This window comes from Pristiophorus japonicus, chromosome 4, assembly GCF_044704955.1.
Source record: "Pristiophorus japonicus isolate sPriJap1 chromosome 4, sPriJap1.hap1, whole genome shotgun sequence".
Lineage (NCBI taxonomy): Eukaryota > Metazoa > Chordata > Chondrichthyes > Pristiophoridae > Pristiophorus > Pristiophorus japonicus.
Window position 1 is genome coordinate 93,507,524 of NC_091980.1, and position 22,773 is coordinate 93,530,296.

The 22,773-nt window shown below is 44.3% G+C and overlaps 1 protein-coding gene across 2 annotated transcripts in view; it reads right to left on the reverse strand.

Moving 5' to 3' along the window:
* The window catches only part of ablim3 (actin binding LIM protein family, member 3), a 408,687-nt gene that overhangs the window by 324,649 nt on the left and 61,265 nt on the right, over positions 1 to 22,773 (reverse strand). The window lies entirely within an intron of this gene.

Sequence of the window (22,773 nt, forward strand, 5' to 3'; positions counted from 1 at the left end):
TTTGATTTTTGCCTTGGGTTTCCCTGCCCTCCACTTTTACTATTCTCCTTTCTATCTTTTGCTTTTGCCTCCATTTTATTTCCCTCTGTCTCCCTGCATAGGTTCCCATCCCCCTGCCATGTTAGTTTAACTCCTCCCCAACAGCACTAGCAAACACTCCCCCTAGGACATTGGTTCCGGTCCTGCCCAGGTGCAGACCGTCCGGTTTGTACTGGTCCCACCTCCCCCAGAAGCGGTGCCAATGTCCCAGGAATTTGAATCCCTCCCTTTTGCACCACTCCTCAAGCCACGTATTCATCTGAGCTATCCTGCGATTCCTACTCTGACTCGCATGTGGCAGTGGTAGCAATCCTGAGATTACTATTTTGAGGTTCTACTTTTTAATTTAGCTCCTAGCTCCCTAAATTCATCTCGTAGGACCTTATCCCGCATTTTACCGAAATCGTTGGTGCACCATGACAACTGGCTGTTCACCCTCCCTTTTCAGAATGTCCTGCACTCGCTCCGAGACATCCTTGACCCTTGCACCAGGGAGGCAACATACCATCCTGGAGCCTCGGTTGCGGCCGCAGAAATGCCTATCTATTCCCCTTACAATCGAATCCCCTATCACTATAGCTCTCCCACTCTTTTTCCTGCCCTCCTGTGCAGCAGAGCCACCCACAGTGCCATGAACTTGGCTGCTGCTGCTCCCCCCTGATGTGTCATCCCCCTCAACAGTACCCAAAGCGGTGTATCTGTTTTGCAGGAGGATGACCGCAGGGGACCCCTGCACTACCTTCCTTGCACTGCTCTTCCTGTTGGTCACCCATTTACTATCTGGCTGTGTACCCTTTACCTGCGGTAAGACCAACTTGCTAACCGTGCTATTCACGTCATTCTCAGCATCCCCTCCGACAGCTGCACTGCGCCATCTTCACAGCCATTCTGAGTAGGAAGTGGAATTTAAATGTATCCTGGTAATTAATATCACCGTGGCCTCCTGCTGCCTCCATCGGGCAGAAAATCAACTCGTCAGAGTGCTTTCCCACCGGAAACCCGCTCCAAGCTAAAATACACCCCTTTGTTTAGACATCTGTGAAAAAAAGCTTTATATGGGACAATAACTCAATGATGCGCCTTTCCAGCTCCCGGTATATGCAGCAGCACAACCAATTAGGAAAATATTAAAGAATTTAAACTACTAGCCAGGATTATACGGTTCTCTTCCCTTTGCATTACAAGGTGTAACAGAGCAATGTCAAATGGTGTCTTCCACAATTAGTCAAAACTGTCAATGAAATAGTGTTTAAAAGCATAATGACTGCCTCACGGGTTTCTTGATACAATTTATTAACACCTGAGAACAAAGGAATAATGTCTCAATCTATCCTCCCCTCCCCTACCAAATGAATGGTCAAAACGGATATAACTTATTTGCCGTCATCATAGGCGGTCCCTCGAAACGAGGATGACTTGCTTCCATGCCAAAAAGGGACGCGATCACAGGTGTTTCAAAGAAGGACCCGAACTACATCCTGAAGGGTGGAAGATGCCTGTGCAGGAATTTCTTTTTAACGTGGGGTGGCCGTTGCACACCAGCCACCACACGGGCTTGACAGCTAGGTCTTGGTCCAGTGGCAAGGATTACCCAAGACGACCGGAGACCAGCTTTGCTGCACAGACCTAGTGCGCACACGTATCACAGTGTGGGCTGGCCCATGCTACCCCTGGGCCCCTGGCCCCGAACTCACGCCTCCCTTGGGCCCCAATCACGTCCCTCTACAGTCTCTCGCCGCTCCTTTGCCCTGACCTCGCAGCTCCTGCTGTATCTGCCCACGTTCCAATCACCGACTTGGATCTTGATGATGTCACTCTTCACAGCCGTCGCCCTCCTGCACCAGCTCGCGCTGTACCTTGCAATGGCATGCCTCCACACTGCTCCTGGGCCTACGCACGCCGCTCCTTTTTATGGCCCCGACCTGCTGCTGATGTTTCCTCGCAATATCCACTGGGGTTAGATTGTAGCACATCCCCCGCGTGTTCATCGCGGGCATTTGGAAATCCTAACAGTTGTGCTAGCCAGTGCACTTCCTTTATGACTTGCTTAAAAGACGGTGGTTCCAAACGCAACGTTTTTTTTATTATTTCAAAATGAAAACTCGAGGATTATTAACAGGCTGGACAATTCATTAAACTTTAGTGCAGACCGTTTATGATTTCTTTTAATTGCATAAATAAATCTGATTATTTATAAATCAATCTATTTTCCCCCATTCTCGATTGCTTCATGTTGGTTTATGACCCTATGGTACCTTGCCCAAGAGGTCATTCTTGGACACTGTGTGTGTTGGTGTTTAATTGGGTGGGGGCAGAGGAAGGAGAAAGACATCCCTCAAATAGTTGGGATCTGTGAACATCTTTACAGCATAGGGATTACTAGATATTGCGAGGGAACATTTGCTGTACTGGTTGAACAATCTGCATCAATAGAAATCAGGCAACTCATGTGAGACACGTTACGTATATTTTATAGATATCCTGATAGGTAAAAGCAAGTCCCTTTCACCTAGTAGCAATAGAAGTGATTTGTGTAAATTTCCCTATCTTAGCCTAGCTAAACATTGATATAAAAAGATAAAATACTAAATGTTCCAGTGATTGTAGATGAGACAGATCTCTGGCCTCTTACATTGCCTGCTATTACCACAATGTGGATATCTTCACGTACTATCCAAGCAACCACACTGGGTTTCCGGCATCTCTCTCACCCTTCATTTCTCAGCTATCAATCTTGATGTCCTGAACCACCCTCTTATTAAATGAGTTGTCCCTCTCAATCTATTGGTTAGTAATAGCTATTTCTTAATTTAATCCCATTCTCCCTCTCGTAGTTGCTTCTCTGGCCCTGCGTGAAGGAAACAATAATGTAACAAATGAAATAAACACCATGTGAGTACGAAGATCAGCAAGTCACTATTTATCTCTGTCAAAAGTATTTCTGTACCCCTTAATAACAAGAATGCAAATCAGGCAAATGAGTGTAATTAGAAGATAGATGATGGGCAATTAACCTATCATGGGCAGGTGATGACAGGTGATTGATCACAAATAAAACTTCCAAAAAGATAAAACTCTGAATAATTTCCCTGACCCTCTAAAGTTAAGCTGCAGACCTGTCCATATTTGGCTTGTCCAGACCTTGGCAACAACTGCAAACAGCAAGTACATAAAACCTGTTTGGGATTCAGTTTTCGTTATGATGTACAGAAAGACTGTGGGGTAGATTTAGGTCTGTGGCGCCTGAGGTGAAAGTATCAGCTGGGTAGAGAGCAAAGAGGAAAATCAGCTTGGGAGGAATGCACTTCCGCAATGAAGCCCACCAAGATTTTCTTCCATTTAAACGAATGCAAGGAAAATCGGGCAGACTATCTTCTGTGGTGCAATCCTGTCTCTCCAAATTTGCACTTTGCACTCCATCCAGGTGATACCTTACATCTAGGCAGTGCAGACAACAATCTGTCACTGTGTGCTTTTTTTATTGCATTCTTTTTCTATTTGTTAAATTATTTAATAAGTTATGGTGCTGAATTTTCATGATGATGTAAATCAGGCCTAGGTTTGTTTTTAAATGTAACCTGAAAGCATTGGTAAAAGTATGTGGTGGATTATATGATCAACATCGGCCATTTTATATATAACTTATTAATATCATATACAGCCACCCTCCTTTATAAATGTTCTCATTTTATCAGTCAGTCAGATTAAATCTTGTTTCACATAACAAATAAGAACTCGGAGCAGGCTAAAGTGGTTCCAGCAATTAAAGTATAATGGTTACAACACAGGAGAAAAACTAACACATACTGTGATTGGCTATGACAGCTGAGTGAGACTAGAAGATCTAGCCTGGAGTTTGCCACCGTCACAGCTGTGGCCAGTAAAGTACTAAACAAGCACGGCAACCATTATCCCTTTGGTGCATTTTATATGGAGCTACATGATCTGGACGGCTTCCATTCCTATCACATATAACTCAGCACACTTCCAGTGCACCACAGGATGCATTTTTAAAGATGATAGTATTAAGTAATCATTTTGTTTAATTTTTGTGGTCCACAGACTATTTCACAGATTGGGCAACTGCTAAGTCTAATAAAAAGACAAAGTTTTAAAATAAAGTCTGATACTGTCACACTCAAGATCTATAAAGTGAAAGAACTAAATGTGAATCTCCCAATGTGTTACTTTCAAATATTTTTCAAGTACATTTCCTTCTGTTGCACTCCAGAATTTAAGGTATCAGTTCAACAGTGCTGACAGAATGCTACGCTGTCAGAGGTGCCGTCTTTCAGATGAGATAGTAAACCAAGACCCGGCTTGCCCTATTGCAAACATAATAGATCCCATGGTATTATTCAAAAAAAGTCGGGGAGTTCTCCTGGTGTTCTGGCCAGTTGGAAATATTGTAAGAAATAAATATAAATCAGACAAGATTAAAACTGTTAATCTTCATAAGGCTTTGTCAGTCTGGGCAATACAATACAAACTAAATGTCACAGAACAGATAAACTCCATAAAGGATGGGGTTAAGAAATGAACTGCCCATTGTTCAACCTGAACAGTTTTAAGATCATTAATATCTTCCTATTGTTGAGCCAAATGACTGAGAAAAGACCAAACATTTTTTATTTGCAAAAGCAATGTACTTTTAAATAGTTTTTTTTAAAGCAAACTAGAGTATTAAATGTTCTTCCTTTGGATAAAAAGGTTAATATTCTTAGATATGTATTTATATTCACCCTCCACATCCATATTTCAGGTGTCAGCCTTGTCTCAGTGGTAACACTCTCACCTCTGAATCCAAAGGTTGTGGATTCATGCCCCACTCCAGAGACAAGAGCACATAATCTAGGTTGACACTCTAATGCAGTTCTGAGGGAGTGCTGCACTGTCGGAGGTGCTATCTTTCAGATGAGACATTAAGCCGAGGCTCTATCTGTCCTCTTAGGTGGACATAAAAGATCCCAAGGCACTATTTCAAAGAAGAGGAGGGAGGTTTTCCCTGGTTTCCTGGTCAATATTTATCGCTCAACCAGCACCCCTAAACAGATTATTTGCTGTTTGTGGGATCTTTTTGTGTGTGTTTCCTACATTGCAACAGTGTCTACATTTCAGAAAGTATTTCATTGGCCGTGAAGCACTTTGGGACATCCTGAAGTTATGAAAGCTGCTGTATAAATATGTTATTTCTTTAACTGTAATACAGTAAGGGAGTAAGCCAAGAGAAAATACTTTTTAAACCATTATTTTTAACTCAGAATAATATATAAATACAGTGGAGCCTCGTTATTACATCCCTGTAATTAGAAACCTCTGCATATAATGAATGGCTTCACTGGTACAAGCAAAACATCATAGTCAGTATCATTATCAGTGGAGGTGTTCAGCTCACATTAAGATGAGTTTATACTCTTGAATGCTTATATGTGTAAAATAAATGCACCAAGAAAAGTTATGTCTGCATCGAGTATGTATTTATACTTTTCTTTTCATCCCCCAAATTGGGCACAATTTTCCAGCTGACTTATTCCCACTAATCTTCCGAATTCATTCTGTAACAGAGACACAAGAGCATTGCTGCACTAACCCAAATACCAAGGGCTGGATTTTTTTGGTTGTCTATAGCCTCAGTTAGTGGCTGGGGAGGGGCGTTAATGCGAGCGTTAGAGTTTAGCGACAGGGCGCGCAGTTTTTAGCGCCCGATGGAAAATTCATTAGAGGCTCACCGGGGGCGTAAACCATTAGCACCTGGCTGCTGATGATCACTCCAATCATGACGTGTTCCTAGTGCAATGTGCTCTCTTGCGCCCGCCAATAACAATGTCTGGAAAAACATTCGGCACAGGTTTGAAGATTCATTAACTGGTGGCTACTTAAAGAGATGAGGAAGCGCTTCCCTCGGAGGTCACAGTCAGTGCAGTGTTTACACAAAGCACGGTGCGTGAGCCTCCGAGTTTGCAGCAGCAGACAGACATAACAGTACATGTTGAAAACAAGTGATTTTGAAAACTTTAATGGGTGCATTACTATGCCGTGCATCTAAGACTCGGCTTTTCCCAGGATCTGATTCAGAGTTCTGCGCAGGCACAATGGGTCCGCAAAATGTACCGACCAAACTTTAGTTATCAACCCCCCCCCGTCAGCTCTGGTGTGCAATGGCTGATTTATCGCCCATATCAGCTCTTCGACCGATTCTGATGAATTTCTGGGCGGGAAGCACAAATGTTTTCAAGGCGCTAAAAGTACCACTCCGCCTGGATTAACGCCGCAACAGAGGCATGACCGAATTTCTCCCCCAAGTGTACATGCAACTCAGTTTACCTGTAATATTGAGATTGAGCATCACAGTTCTTAGTCAACAACAAAATGTTGTTTTTAGGATTAAACTTGCAACATAAGTGATATTCTCCCCCTACCCCAGTGAGTGAGCTCTTCCAGCAGCATGTTTCACTGGTCTATTTTAAAGTGCAGAGTACTGGCCTCTAGAATGTGATCTGACGATGTCTTGTGGCTACCCTCAAATGGTCCAAAGTGACATGATGATTTATAACTGTGTTTGATGCTCTGAAATGATGAATGTTGTTGCTGGTTGTGCATCAATCATGAACATAACACATAATTCATAACAATACAGGTATAGTACTGGGGTATAGAACTGCAGGAACAGATGACTCTGAAGAGATAGCAAAAGACATACAAAATGAGTTTGATGCATTATACAAGTGTGCAAACGAATGGCAGAGGAAATTTAACATGGATATAAGTGTAAAGTATTGCACATAAGAAGAAAAATGGGAAAAATATATATTCTGGGATAGGTGTTGAAGTAGTTAAGGTTGAAACATAAAGAGATCTGCGGTATTTGTAGATGGTGCTTAAAATGCTCATTCACTTTGAAGCAGCAATCTAAAAAGCAAATATAATCTTGAAATATAACACCAAGCAGGACAGTGAAAAATATCATGCTTTAACGCTACAATTCTCTGGTCAGACCTCAGCTTGAGTATTCTGTCCACTTTTGGTTATCGCGAGACAAGGGAAACATTACCCCTGGAGACAGTGCAGGGAAGAGCCACATGGAGTGGAAGACTGAGTTATGAAAAAAAGCTAGAAGAACCTTGCCTTTTTAGCCTTGAAAGGAGATGACTGGGAGACTGTCTCACAGAGGTACATATGGTAACTGTTATCTATTTAACCCCTTGTAACCTGTATGACACCTGAGCACCAGAGGGCCCACCTGTTGGAGTCTCAAGGGATCCCATCATCCCTTGGGAGCACGGTATATAAGCAGGCCACCCACGAGGTACCTGCACTCTGGAGTTTTATTAAAGGAGCTAAGGTCACACTTGCTCATTGTACACAGTACTCAGTTTCATCCTTTATTATAAGTGTACCAGTAACAAATCCACAACATTACTTCAAGTGAAACAATGACAGTAGGACAAGTGGGCACAGGGTCAATGTAGTAAAAGACAAAGGGATGAATTTTTACCTTTGAGTGGGTTGGGGTGCCATCATAAACAGTCCATCAGCGTGCTCCCCACTGCGTGTTTAACTTAATTAGATCACTTGACTGAGGCATGCTGATTTACTGGCCAATTAAATAGAGAGGGTCTGATGACATCACAGATGATTCAACCTATTTAAAGTGGCAGTGGACAGAAGAGAGCTGAAGGTTGTTGGAGGTGGTCCAGGGGTGCTTGTTGGTGTTACAGCTAAGACGTTGACGTTGACGTTGACGTTGACGTTGACGTTGACGTTGACGTTGACGTTGACGTTGACGTTGACGTTGACGTTGACGTTGACGTTGACGTTGACGTTGACGTTGACGTTGACGTTGACGTTGACGTTGACGTTGACGTTGACGTTGACGTTGACGTTGACGTTATTTAGAGCCAACGATGCAGCCTCAAGGCCAGACAGCAGTGCACAGATTTTCAGATGCTTCCCTGAAAAGCCTGCTCCAGGGAGTGAGAGCAAGGAAGGAGGTCCTCTTCCCTGGTGACGGCAGGAAGAGGCCAGCCAGTGAAACAAAGAGGGCATGGCTGGAGATCACCCAAAAAGTGAGCAACAGGGGTGTTGTCAGCTGCTCCTGAATTCAATACAGGAAGCGATTTAATGACCTAATGGAGTCAGGAAAGGTAAGTGTAATGCCACATTCAGCTACATTCTGATGTGCGTGTCACTCCAACCCATCACTCTGCCTTCCCAAGCCTACTGCTGCACATCACTCCTCACATCCATACCTTGCAGGTGCACCCATCCCTCACTGTCTATGTACCTAATCACATATTCACATTCCCATCTGACTATCCAGAGCACAGAACAATAGAGAGAGACAGAAAACCGGAGGTAGCCCTCCAATTTACACTACATTGACACCAGCAAAGAAGGAGGTGCTGAAATTAAGCGGAGTGGCAGAGCTGCTGGCAGTGGGAGATGCAGAGAGGGGGCCCTCCTTGCAACTTGGTGACAGAAGTAAATATCATACAGCCACTCACTCACTCATGGTGACTGTGTCAGCAGCCAGTGAAATATCATGATGTGCATAATGGTAACGTTAAACATTCTTATCATAAGAGTTCTAATTAATGTTGTTACACTCCCACAGGTCCAACAAGTGCCCCCCACTGTTCAATTGGAGGAGGAAGATGACTCCTCAGAGGAAGCTGAGGGTGCACCATCACCCGGCCTACCCGCACCCAGCACCAGTGTCCTGCGAGGCATAGAGTAATGCTGTCACCTGGTGCCTCACACATCACAAGTGAGCAAGAGCAGATGGTGGAGATAGGGACAGCAGTGGCGAGTCCTCGTCGGAGGGCACAGGATGCTTCCAGCTCTGCTGCAGATGCTGAATCTCGGGGTCCATCAACAAAGAGGTTGATCTTGGAGGAGCAGCAACAAGGCTGCGAGGCTCTGGCAGTTTTTCCAGCTGCAATGTGCACGATTGTAGAGAGAATGGAGGAGTCCATCTTCAACATGAGCAGCACCATACCATAGGCAATGGCGATGATGTGCTATTCCATGGAAAGGGTGGTACTGAAGGGCTCCTCCAGATCTGTCAAGGCAACAGAAGCGCATCTTCAGCATGCCGATTGCTTGCTCTATGACACATCTGGTCATCATGTGATTTTCATTAGAACCATCCTCGGCCTCATTCCTTGGCCTCCTCAAGGGTGTCAACAGCCATGTCTTCAGTGGATAGCCCTTGTCTCCAAGCAGCCAACTGGTAAGTCTGTCCGGAGGTGTGAAGAGCTGAGGGAGGGTGGTCTAGTGCAGCACCAAAGAGTCATGACAGCTCCCTGGGAATCTGGCACACACATGCATGATGATCTTTTTATGGTTGCAGATGAGCTGCACATTGAGGGAGTGGAAGCCCTTCCAGCTCACAAACATTGCTGGGTGATGTGTGGTGCCCTGATGGCCACATGTGTGCAATCAATGATGCCCTGCACCTTGTAGAAACCAGTCAGAGCTGAGCACCTGCTCAGTAACACTGGCTTCATCAGTGGCAAAGTTTACATCATTGGCTGACTTGTGAAACATGGCATCGGTCACCTGGATGATGCATTTGTGAGTGGCCGACTGCGAGATCCTGCAAATGTCTGCTGCAAATCCCTGGAAGGTGCCAGAGGCGAAAAAGTTGAGGTGATGGTGACTTTGACAGTCACTGGTAAGGCGTGTCCACCAGGTCCTCTGGGCAGCAGGTCTTCTTCCAACAAGCTACAAATGTCTGCGACAACCTGGCGTGATAGCCTGAGCCTCCTGAAACACTGCTATTCAGGATGCTCATCCTCTATCTGTACACCCTGTGTTGGGGGTATCACCTCCAGCATGGTGCACCCCTGTGCTGATCCCTTCTCTCCTGTGGAGCACCAGGTCACAGAGGAGAAGCTGGTGGTATAGGTGCTGGGGCTCATCTTGGTCCGAATCTGAGGTCCAAGGTGGAAGAGCATAAGCGGCACCCATACTGATCTGATAGATGCCAGGTTGAGTGAAAATCCTCGAATGTAGTTAGAGTGACTGGCAATATAGTGAGAGTGGCTTCTGTGGTTGTAAATATCACTTGCAAACTCCTAAAAGCAAAATCTCTGCATAAATTGTCAGTAAGAGCCTTTCCCATAGGCAAGGAATCAAATTTAAGGTGTGAGTAATTATCGGCTTTTTCTAGCTGTCACTTAATGAACTCGCACAATGGTCACTGAGCTCTCGCCTTTCCTTCACAGGTGAGCTTCAGGAAGTCCATGAATCCCGTGTACAAGCAGTAAAAGGTGAAACCTCATGTTAAAATGGCTCTTAAGGGTCTCTCAACAAACTGTTAACTACTTCAATGATGTCGCCTGCCTCTCCCGAGTGGCTAAGTGGCACGTTGGGAAACGCAGCCAGGTTAAATGTAAAAGTCAGCGGGATGAAGGTGAGTACCAGACACACTGACAATTTCAGGGCTTTTAACTGCCAACCCGCTTGCGAACCTGCATTCGCTGCAATGTGAAAATTCCGGCCAAAGTTAGGGCTGATGTCTCATAACATAGTCAGCAAGATATGCAATGGACGTCCAAGTGGGATGATGGATGCAAAGACCCCAGAATCTATTAAGAAAATGTTGGAATCTGTGATTGAGGGACTCTAGGTTCTTCTGCATAGATGAACTAGAATGGACCAAATGCCTTTTCCAATCGTATCAATCTTGTGACCTTACAAATGGAGGCGTGTGCTGGTACATGGTATCTCTAATATCATTAATTTATTTGCAAAGCTATCCTAATGGTTCAAATGGTAAGTGCACTGGCCAGTGTGGCAATGAGCCATATAGATCAGGCGGATCTGTAGCTGAAGTCATAGTCTGTGCTGAGTTAGAATCAGTAGAGCTATTGCAATTAGCCTCTGTGCTATGAAAGAGAAAAATCAGTCAGTGTTCCCACCCCTGATTGCTAGTTCGTGACTGCTGCTCGAAAGTATGTTTATGTATATTATAGGTGAGGTCGAGATTGAGCTTGGCTCGGATTTCCTCCCATTCTCACTGACTGTCTACACTCATGCAGAAAGAATGCCACGTGGGTGACTTACGAGGGGAATCCATGCCTTCAAATGAGGATGGAAAAATCTGAAGGGAGGTTGGTGACAATTAGATTGTGACTTAAGTTAAATATTTTCTGTTCTGATATTTTAGTGAAACACTAGACGTTTGATCGTTTGGTGAACACTGGAACCTGCATGTTAAATTTATATATAAGAATATTTTCTGCTTTCAAAATCTTATAAAGCATATACTTTGTATATTTTATTATGTTCAGTGAATCATCATTCCATAAGATTTAGTGCTGAGCTGCTTGTATGGCACAGGCTGCAAAGAACACTCATGCAATAAACTATTTTACACATTAATTTAACAAACTCTCCTTTAAATAATCAGGATGTTACTGTTATCAGTGTTCAACACATTAACAGTAACCAACCATAGTCACACACTAACACAAGGATTTCAATTTTAAATTTTTATCTCATTTCTTTTTATAGAAAGAGTTTAATTTAAAGCTCTATTTGTCATATTTTAATATAATTTAAAATTGTTCCTTAAAATGAATGTTTAACTGGGAAATCACCATGAAATTGTACATCTTTTTTGAGCTTTTAAAGAGGTGACCTTCAGGGCTGTTTTAAATTGAGAGATGTAAATCAGCCATGAACACATGCCTAAACGATGCACAATAATCAGCTGAAAACCCAATCCCAATTTCTTATGATAACAAAAAAATTAAGATCTATTTGCAATGTTTTAAAAATCACAATATGATCCAGTGCTCAAACTATATTTAGTCCATTGTGTTCATTATAGACAGTGTATGTCTCAGGATGTAAGACACTGATGAGTTTAATGTTTCTACGTAAGTCTGGAATACCTCATTGTTAAATTTCATATTGTCTGATGCACAGGTAAGGAATTAAACAAAGCTCTTCATGTTTTCCTGACAGAAGCATTTTCTGGAATGTTCTATATGTGTGCTACCACTGTTGACTTCTACTTTTTACCCTCTGGGTTTTGGCACTCAGAGCCCAGGGTCAGGAGTTCATGCCTTCCTGAAATCTCGTCAGTTGTCCAAACTTGAACATTTTTACATCTCAACAATAATTGATGCTGGATATTTTATACTATGAAATTACGAAGTATTTCATAGTATTTCCAGCACAGAAACAGGCCATTCACCCAATAGGTCCATGCCGGTGTTTATGCTCCACACAAGCATCCTCTCACCCTTCTTCATCTAACCCCATCAACATATTCTTCTATTCCTTTCTCCCTCCTGTGTTTATCTAGCTTCCCCTTAAATGCATCTGCGCTAGTCACCTCAACTACTCCTTGTGGTAGCAAGTTTCACATTTTAACCGCTCTCTGGGTAAAGATGTTTCTCCTAAATTCCCGATTAGATTTATTAGTGACCCAGCTTATATTTATGACCACTAGTTTTGGTCTCCCCTACATCAACCCCATCAAACCTTTTCACAATCAGGACACTCCTCAGTCTGCCCCAAGCTGTTCATTATTTGCTGATAGGTATAACCTCTCCGTTCTGGTATCATTCTAATAAATCTTTTTTGCACCTTTTCCAATGCTTCTATGTCCTTTTTATAGTTTGGAGACCAGAACTATTCATAGTATTCCAAGTATGTTTTAACCAAAGTTTATATGCAAGTTTAATATAACTTTTCTGCTTTTCAATTCTATCCCACGAGAAATGAACCCCACCCACTGCTTTGTTTTTTTTAATGGCCTTATCTCCCTTCTTGAGATTTGTGCGTCAGTGCCCCTAGAACCGTCTGTTCCTCAATGAGACACTTAGGGGGAGAAATTGGTCTCATTTGCGCCTCCTGTTAGCACCTCCGTGGGGCGATATTGGGGCGTGAACTGAGGACCGACCGACCCCGGATCATAAATTCGCTTCTGCCTCCTGCAGCATTACCGGACGACAACAACGGCAGCTGCAGGAGGCATTGGCAGCTCGGCCGGTCACTTGGGGAGTGGTAACTAAAGGCATTGGTGGGCAGGTAGGGCAAAAAAAATGGTTCACCCCACTGCTTTTTGAATTTTTCCAATACCGCGATTGATCAACCTGGCATTCTGTTAATGTGCTTGGGGCTGATCCTCACGGATCGCAGGTTCCGTCGCCGACCTCAGCATTAGCCCTTCCCTTTAAGGGAGGGAAGGAGCCTGTGATTTTGGCAGCACTGCACAGTGGCTCTACTGTCCCTCTTGGTCCGTTTAGCGCTCCAAGGGGAGATGAGCGCTCCAAGGGTTGATGAGCGCTTGATTTAGTGCTCATCAACCCTTCATTACTGTTCGACCTTCCTACTCTCCTGCCGCCGTCCCAGGCTTGACCCCCTCTTAGATAAGCCTACAGCTTCCCTCTGTGAATCTCTTGGCATCCTCCGAAAGGCCCACCATGGCATTTGTCGTTGCCTCCTCATGAGTAGCAACCCCAACTGCCCCATCCTACACTCTCACCGACCCTGCCGCCCAGCTGCCCACAGGGGGCTAACCTTGCAAATCCTCTCCCCGTCCAACTCACTCCTCCAAGTGCTGACCCTGTGGATGCTGGCAGTGGATCAGCCATCATCAATCCTCTCCGGATCTCTTTGCAGAATGTCCGTTCACTTGTGAACAAGGTCCTTGCCATCCATAAGCTTATCATAGATGATTACATCGACATCATTGCCCTGACGGAAACTTAGCTGAGGGGAGATGACACCTTACCTTTAAATGAAGCCTCCTTGCCTGGCTATACCTTCCACCACTTTCCTGTCCATCAAATCATACCTTGGTCAGTCCCCCACTCCTCCAGCACTTTCTCCTCCTTTGAACATCTCACCTTTTTCCACTCTTTTCGCCTCTCATTTAAAATTCTCGTTCTCTATCGCTCACCCAAGTGCAATAAAAATGTTTTCACCGAGATATCTTCAATGTTTTCCCCCCTCAGCCTCTGCACCGAGCGACTTTTCATCCTCAATGATTTCAACCTCGATCTCAATTTTCATGCTCTCTCTCCTCTGAGTTCACTGCCCTCCTATCCTCCCTTAATCTCTCCCTCTATGTGAACTTCCCAACCCATATTCACGGCCACCCCCTTGACCTTGTCTCTCTTGTGACCTCGCTGTTCCTACTGTGTCAATTGCAGATAAGGGAATCTCTGACCATTTCCTTGTATCACTCTCCACCCACAACCCCCTTCCCCCACTCAAACCTACTTCCTTCTGCGTCCTCCCCTGGAAAAAAACTCTCTCCAAACTCTCTTACAAACTGCACTTATCAACTCTAAACTGTCCAGCCTTTGGACCTTCATTCACCATGACATTTCTGTAGCCACCAATCTGCTTAATACACCACTTTTGATGCCCTAGTCCCCATTAAAACCATTACTCACTCTCACCCTGGCCATTCACCCTGGTACGGCCCTCATCTTCGCTCCCTCAAGTCCAAGGGGCACGGACTTGAATGGATATGGTGGACAACTGGTTTAGCCATTCACCGCGAGGTCTGGCTGGACCACATAAAGCATTATTGGTCATTATTCCAGGATTATGGCTACTATGCTAACCTTTTTCTTAAACCCCTCTCCCCTGTCTCCACCACACACATCTCCAACAACAAGTGTGAGCAGCTCATGAACTTCTTTGTGTCAAAGACTGCGCTCATCCAACCAGCTGTCTCTGCCACTTCACTTCCTTCCCCTAGCCCATTGGGCTAAACTTAATCTGAGGATCCCCTCTGCCCTAGCCCTAAACTCGCATCTTTCTCCAGTTCCTCTCTAATCTCCCCTCTTGACCTCTTCACGCTCATCTTGTCCATGCGACCCACTTCCTGCTCCCTTGACACTATTCCCACAAAACTGCTGACCACCCAACTTCCTTTGCAGATTCCCATGTTAGCTAACATTGTTAACGGTTCTCTCTTCTCAGGTACAGTCCCCCTCTCCTTCAAAACTGTCGTCATCTGTCCTCAAAAAAACAATCCTTGACCCCACTGTGCTTGCTATCGCCCCATCTCCAACCTCTCTTTCCTCTTCAATATCCTTGAACATGTTGTTGCCTCCCAAATCCGTACCCATCCTTCCTGGAGCTCCACTTTTGAATCTCTTCAATCTGGTTTCCGCCCCACCACAGTACTGAAATGGCTTTCATCAAAGTCACGAATGACATCCTTTGTGACTGTGACAAAGGTAAACTGCCCCTCCTCATCCTTCTCGACCTGTCTGTAGCCTTTGACATGGTTGATCACTCCATCTTCCTCTCCAGCATTGTCAGCTGGGTGGGACTGCACTCGCCTGGTTCCATTTTTATCTATCGAATCGTAGCCAGAGAATCACCTGCAGTGGCTTCTCTTCCCACTCCCACACCATTACCTCTGGTGTCCCCCAAGGATCTATCCTGGGCCCCCTCCTACTTCTCATCTATATGCTGCCCCTTGGCAACATCATCCAAAAACATGGCATCAGTTTCCACATGCACGCTGACACCTAGCTCTATCTCACCACCACTTCTCTCAATTCCTCCACAGTCTCTAAATTGTCAGACTGCTTGTCCGACATCCAGTACTGGATGAGCAGAAATTTTTTCCAATTAAACATTGGGAAGACCAAAGCCATTTTTTTTTGTCTCTGCCACAAACTGCATTCCCTAGCCATTGACTCCATCCCTCTGTCTGAGGCTGAACCAGACTGTTCTCAACCTGTTTGACCCTGAAATGAGCTTCCGGCTACATATCCGCAGCATAACTAAAACCATCTATTTCAACCTCCATAACATTGCCCGTCTCCGCCCCTGCCTCAGCTCTTCTGCTGCTGGAACCCTCATCCATGCCTTTGTTACCTTTAGACTTGACTACTCCAACACACTCCTGGCTCCCACATTCTACCCTATGTAAACCTGAAGTCATCCAAAACTCAGCAGTCCGTGTCTTAACTTGCACCAAGTCCTGCTTACCCATCACCCCTGTGCTCTCGGTTAAGCAACGCTTCGATTTCAAAATTCTCATCCTTGGCCTCGCCGCTCCCTATCTCTGTAATCTCCTTCAGCCTCACAACCCCCAAGATATCTGCGTTCCTAAAATTCTGCCCTCTTGAGCATCCCTGATTATAACTGCTCAACCATCGGTGCCTTCAGCTGCCTGGGCCCTAAGTCCTGGAGCTCCCTCCCTAAACCTCTCCGACTCTCTACCTCTCTTTCCTTCTTCAAGATGCTCCTTAAAACCTACCTCTTTGACCAAGCTTTTGGTCATCTGCCGTAATTTCTTCTTATCTGTCTCGGTGTCAAATTTTTTTTTGGCTCATAACAATCCTGTGAAGTGCCGTGGGCTGCTTTACTACGTTAAAGGCGCTATATAATTACAAGTTGTTGTTGTTGATCCTTGCAGATCGCAGGTGCTGTTGTCGACCAGTCGAAGCCTTACCTTGAAACAACCTCAGCATTGGCCCTTCCCTTTAAGGAAGGAGCCTGTGATTCCTGCAGCACTGCACGGGATATTGTGTAGTGCTCTGCCGCTACCGCCCCCTTCCTCCATTTAGTGCTCAAAGGGAAGTGGTAGCGCTTGTTCCACTTCCCTAGCGCGCTAAACCGAAAGTTTGTGACTGATGGAATTCTGTAGCACCTGGCGATACTTTTACACTGCTACTAAAGTATTGTCCCAAACAGGCGCTACGCAATTTCTAGTCCTTATTTTCCAAGGAGTATGTTACCTCCTTATTCTTCCTACCAAAATGTATTACCTCACATTTATCTATATTGAAGTTCATTTGCCAATTACATAGCCATTCATCAAATTTATTAATGCCTTCCTGTATTTCGGTGCAGTCCTCACCTGTATGAACGACACTCTCCAAATTTGGTGTCATCTGCAAATTTTGAAATTGTACTTCCGATTCCTGAGTCCAAATCATTTATATAATTGGCCTTTAGTTTTCTTAAAAGTTACCATAGAGTGGGTTTTTAATGTAGATTTTTTAATGGTGGAGGGTGGTTAAAAGACATCAGATGGTGCTTCCATATGAGACGGGAACAATTGCTCAAAACCACATTCGAGTGTCTTAAAATCTATCTCAATGGGTATCTGATAGAGGGCTAGAGATTACCCTTTCTTATCCAGAATCTGGTTTGAAATATGGCTGCTATAAAAGCCCTATGTGGAACGAGCTAATCTTTCAATTTAAGATTCAAAAATTGTTGGAAAAATTCTATGTAATCCAGATTCCACTACAAAATTACAATCTCGCTCAGCGAAGCTGCCGGTTGGTGTAGGAAATCTTACAATGGTGAACAAAGGGTATTCTAATGGAATTAAATTATTTTTATGGTATCTAGATGGAGTTTAACCTCTATATCTAACATGGGAGTACTTGAAAATGTTCCAGTTCCCGGCACTAACTAATTTGATGTACACAAATATCACCTTCGCCCACACCAACATCAAAAAGATAAAGCAATCAACAAGAGGGTTGATTGCCCATGCTCTTAGCTGGTTAATACCTTGTGGTTGGGGAGGGAGAAAGAGGGAAGAAGCTAAAGTTAAAAGAGCAAAGCAAACATAGTTTGTATGAATCAGAAGTCACTGATTAATTTATTTTTAGAATGTCTTTACACAGCCGGATTCAGAATGGAAATTGTTTGACAACAGGGTCCTTCCTGTCAGCATAGTTTCCAACTCAACAAGAAGAGTAGCATAACATTGACAAAACTGGGAATTTGCACTTTGGTGGTCAGATTCCTTTGTCCAGCTGATGTGAACTAGAGGTGGATTATAGACGCCAAGTGGCCTGCAGTAATTCACTGAGAAATAGTTGCTTCAAAGACCATTGGCTCAAGAAGTGCAGCGAGGCAGGGAGACCATAACTTCTGGGCGTAGTTAAAATCTTTCTTGACCTCACAAGAGGGGCGCATCTGTGCAAATTATTAAGCCTGTAACTCTTGCTGATAGTTGGCTGGGGCTGTTTAGTACCGGAACATTACCATAAAATCAAAGGTCATCTCCTACTTTGCTGTAATGCAAGCATGAAGAATAGCGTAGTCCATAGAACGGAAATCAATAGTGATGCAGTGTGACACTTAATGTTGGCAATTCAATAACAAGAGATTGAAGTTTCTGTAATTTGACTCTGCAAAGTGACACTTTATAGATCAGCAAAATTTAGTGAACAGCATCCGCATCCAGTTTTTGGCAAACTTTGACTGTCATCACCTCGATTTATCAAATTATGCCTAGATTAATCAACTTTTGAAGGTCCTCTCTTCCACTGACCAGCTTTGGCATTCAGCAAAAAACACAGCATTCCTGTGGTAACACTCTGGGGGAAAAGTTAGTATTCCACACCTGTTTTTGGGCAAAAAAAGGAGCATTGGGGGAACCAATTTCGGGATACAATCTGTTGGGATGTGCACTATTTGTCAAATTGGAAGCCAGTTACTTGCAACTGTCCAAGATGCCTGCCTGAAACAGACATTAGGTGCCTTGAATATGCAAATAAGGTCCTAATGCTTGTTTTGGACCCTGCTCAAAATTGGGCGGATCATTGTTTTTACAAGTCTACAGCAACTTAACCAACAGTTTCTAAAGAGACCACTGGAGGCTACCGACAAAAATGAGTTAACTTTTTTTATACAATGGTCATGTGAAGACAGGAAGATCAGTACAGCCCCTCCTGGCTCTACCACAATACTGCAGTCCGTTGGCAGCCTAGGTTCACTCCCCCAACCCCGCCCCGCTCAGGTTAGTCTCCCCCGCCCAATAGGACGTACCTTTGCGCCAACTTGACGTGGAGCTGACTGATTTTTCTAAGGTCGGGATCTGTTTCGGGATGCACAAGTAGAGTCTGCTGCTTGCTGGTTTTATGCAGATGAGGCTTGAGGTCCAATTTCCAGTGAGCATCGGGCCTCATCTTCAGCTATTCCAGTCACGCTGACGTTTTCTGGCACTACCAGTGGATGTGTTGTATTTGGATGTCCAGAAGGCATTGATTGATAAGGTGCCACATAAAAGGTTATGCACAAGATAAAAGTTCATGGGGTTGGGGGTAATATATTAGCGTGGATAAAGGATTGGCTAACTAACAGAAAACAGAGAGTCGGGATAAATGGGTCATTTTCCCGTTGGCAAACAGTGACTAGTGGGGTGCCGCAGGGATCGATGCTGGGGTCTCAACGATTTACAATCTATATTAATGACTTGGATGAAGAGACGAGTGTAAAGTTTGCTGATGCTACAAAGATGGGTGGGAAAGCAAATTGTGAGGAGGACACAAAGAATCTGCAAAGGGATATAGACAGGCTAAATGAGTAGGCAAAGAGTTGGCAGATGGAGTAAAATGTGGGAAAATGTGAGGTTATCCACTTTGGCATAAAAAATAGAAAAGTAAATTATAATTTAAATGGATAAAAATTGCAAAGTGCTGCAGTACAGAGGGACCTGGGGGTCCTTGTGCATGAAACACAAAAAGTTAGTATGCAGGTACAACAAGTAATCAGGAAGGCAAATGGAATGTTGGCCTTTACAGCAAGGAGGATGGAGTGTAAAAGCAGAGAAGTTCTGCTACAACTGTACAAGATTTTGATGAGGCCACACTTGGAGCACTGCGTACAGTTTTGGTCTCCGTATTTAAGGAAGGATATACTTGCATTGGAGGCTGTTAAGAGAAGATTCACTAGGTTGATTCCGGAGATGAGGGGGTTGACTTATGAAGATAGGTTGGGCCTATACTCATTGGAGTTCAGAAGAATGAGAGGTGATCTTATCGAAACATGTAAGATAATGAGGGGGCCAGACAAGGTGCATGTATAGAGGATATTTCCACTCATAGGGGAAACAAAAACTAGGGGGCATAGTCTCAGAATAAGGGGCCGCCCATTTAAAACTGAGATGAGGAGGAATTTCTTCTCTCAGAGCATTGTAAATCTGTGGAATTCTCTGCCCAGAGAGCTGTGGAAGCTGGGTCATTGAATATATTTAAGGCAGAGATAGACAGATTTTTGAGCGATAAGGGAATAAAGGGTTATGAGGAGCGGGCAGGAAAGTGGAGCTGAATCCATGATCAGATCAGCCATGATCTTATTAGATGGCGGAGCAGGCTTGAGGGGCCAAATGGCCTACTCCTGCTCCTATTTCTTATGTTCTTATGTTCTTATGAATAACCTGCAAACATTCAGGAGATTACAGGTGCTTTGCTGAAAGTTTACACGGGTATAAAAGCTTGATTCAAATCAGCTTGTAGTCGAGGGAGAAGGAAAAAAGTGAATATTATTGGCAAAGATTATGTGGAACAATGAAAACATGTTCATATCGCTCTCATTTTGCTGGAACTTTTGGGTGCGAGAATATTAATAGATACATTTGGGAAGGTTTTCAATGAATTTATTTTTAAATTTATGAAGGAACTCGCTACTATACCCAATCTACTGAACTTTTTTTGTATATTTTTAAAAATCATTTTCAGTCATTTAAAATCAAGTTACTCTCAGGTGGTGGATTGCCACTGCGATTAAAAATGATTTTTTTTGTGATAAACCCATTTTCTGCTTTATTAATCAAATTTTACCAAGTTACCGCTCTTAAATATATCAAGGAATATTTATTAAAGCAACATTTAAAATAAAATACATTTTAACATGCTGTCTGATTGCTCTGGTTCATGGCAGATTTTGCATTCGATATGGAAATGAGTTTGCGCGGAAATCCAGGGGGAAAAAATCACTTTTCAAAACGGGCTGACAAAGGCACACCCAGCCCAGTTGATCCTGCCAAGTCTTCCTCCCTAACATCTGGGGACTTACGTCAAAATTGGGAGAGCTCTCCCACCGACTAGTCAAGCAACAGCCTGACATAGTCATACTCACACAAAATCATGCCTTTTAGCCAATGCCCCAGACTCCTCCATCAACATCCCAGGGAATGTCCTGTCCCACCGGCAGGACAGACCCACTAAAGGCGCTGGAACTGATCTTGGAAGTCCTCACCATTGACTTCAGATCCCATGAAATCTCGGGGCATCAGGTCAAACGTGCGCAAGGAATTCTGCTGTTGATTATCACGTAGCCCCCTTCCTGAGCTGATGAATCAATGTTGACCCACTTGGAAGAAGCACTGAGTGTAGAAAAGGCACAGAATGTACTCTGGGTGGGGGACTTCAATGTCCATCGACAAGAGTGGCTCGATAGCATTGACCGAGTTGGGCGAGTCTTGAAGGACATGTCTGAAGGACGAAGTCCTGTCTTCATACTAAGAACACCTTCCATCATGTTGTGTGGTACTACCACTGTGCTAAATGAGATAGATTCACAGCAGATCTAGCAGTTGAAAAATGGACTTCCAAGAGGCACGGTGAGCCATCAGCAGCAACAGAATTATATTCCACCACCTCAGGGTCTGGCATATCCCTCACTCTACCATTACCATCAAGCCAGGGGACCAACCTTGGTTTAATGAGGTGTAGCCAGGAGCAGCACCAGACATACGTAACAATGAGGTGCCAACCTCAACACAGGACTAGATGCATGCTAAACAGTTGAAGCAGAGCAAAGTGATCCCACAACCAATGAGTCAGATCAAAGCTCTGCAGTTATGCCACATACTCTCAATCATCAGCAAAGTGATGGAAGGGGTAGTCGATAGTGCTATCAAGCGGCACTTACTCAGCAATAATCTGCTTACCGATGCTCAGTTTTGGTTCAACGTGGAACACCCGGCTCCATTTTAAGCCTTGGTCCAAACATGGACAAATAAGCTGAATTCCAAAGGTGAGGTGAGAGAGGCTGCCCTTGACATCAAGGCAGCATTTGACCAAGTGTGGCATCAAGGAGCCTTAATAAAATTGAAGTCAATGAGCATCAGAGAGAAAACTCTCCACTGGCTGGAGTCATACCTAGCACAAAGGAAATGGTTGTGGTTGTTGGAGGCCAATCATTACAGCCCCAGGACATCCCTGCAAGAGTTCCTCAGGGCAGTGTCCTATGAGCAACCATCTTCAGCTGTTTCGTCAATGATCTTCCCTCCATCATAAAGTCAGAAGTAGAGATGTTCACTGATGATTGCGCAGTGTTCAGTTACATTCACAATTCCTCAGATAACGAAGCAGTCCATGCCTGCATGCAGCAAGACCTGGACAACATTCAGGCTTGGGCTGAAAAGTGGCAATTAACATTCACATCATACAAGTGTCAGGCAATGACCATCTCCAACAAGAGCGAGAGCGTAACCACCTCTCCTTGACATTCAATGGCATTACCATCGCTGAATACCCACCATCAACATCCTGGGGGTCACCATTGACTAGAAACTGAACTGGAGCAGTCATATAAATGCTGTGGCTACAAGAGCATGTCAGAAGCTGGGTATTCTGCAGCGAGTGACTCACCTCCTGACTCCCCAAAGCCTTTCCACCATTTACAATGCATAAGTCAGGAGTGTGATGGAATACTCTCCACTTGCCTGGATGAGTGCAGCTCCAACAACACTCAAGAAACTCGACACCATCCAGGACAAAGCAGCACATCTGATTGGTACCCATCCACCACCTTAAACATTCTCTCCCTTTACCACCGGCACAACATGGCTGCAGTGCGCACCATCTACAAAATGCACTGCAGCAACTCACCAAGGCTTCTTCGACAGCATCTCCCAAACCCGCGACCTCTACCACCTAGAAGGACAAGGGCAGCAGGTGCATTGGAACCCCACCACTTCCAAGTTGGAGTCCA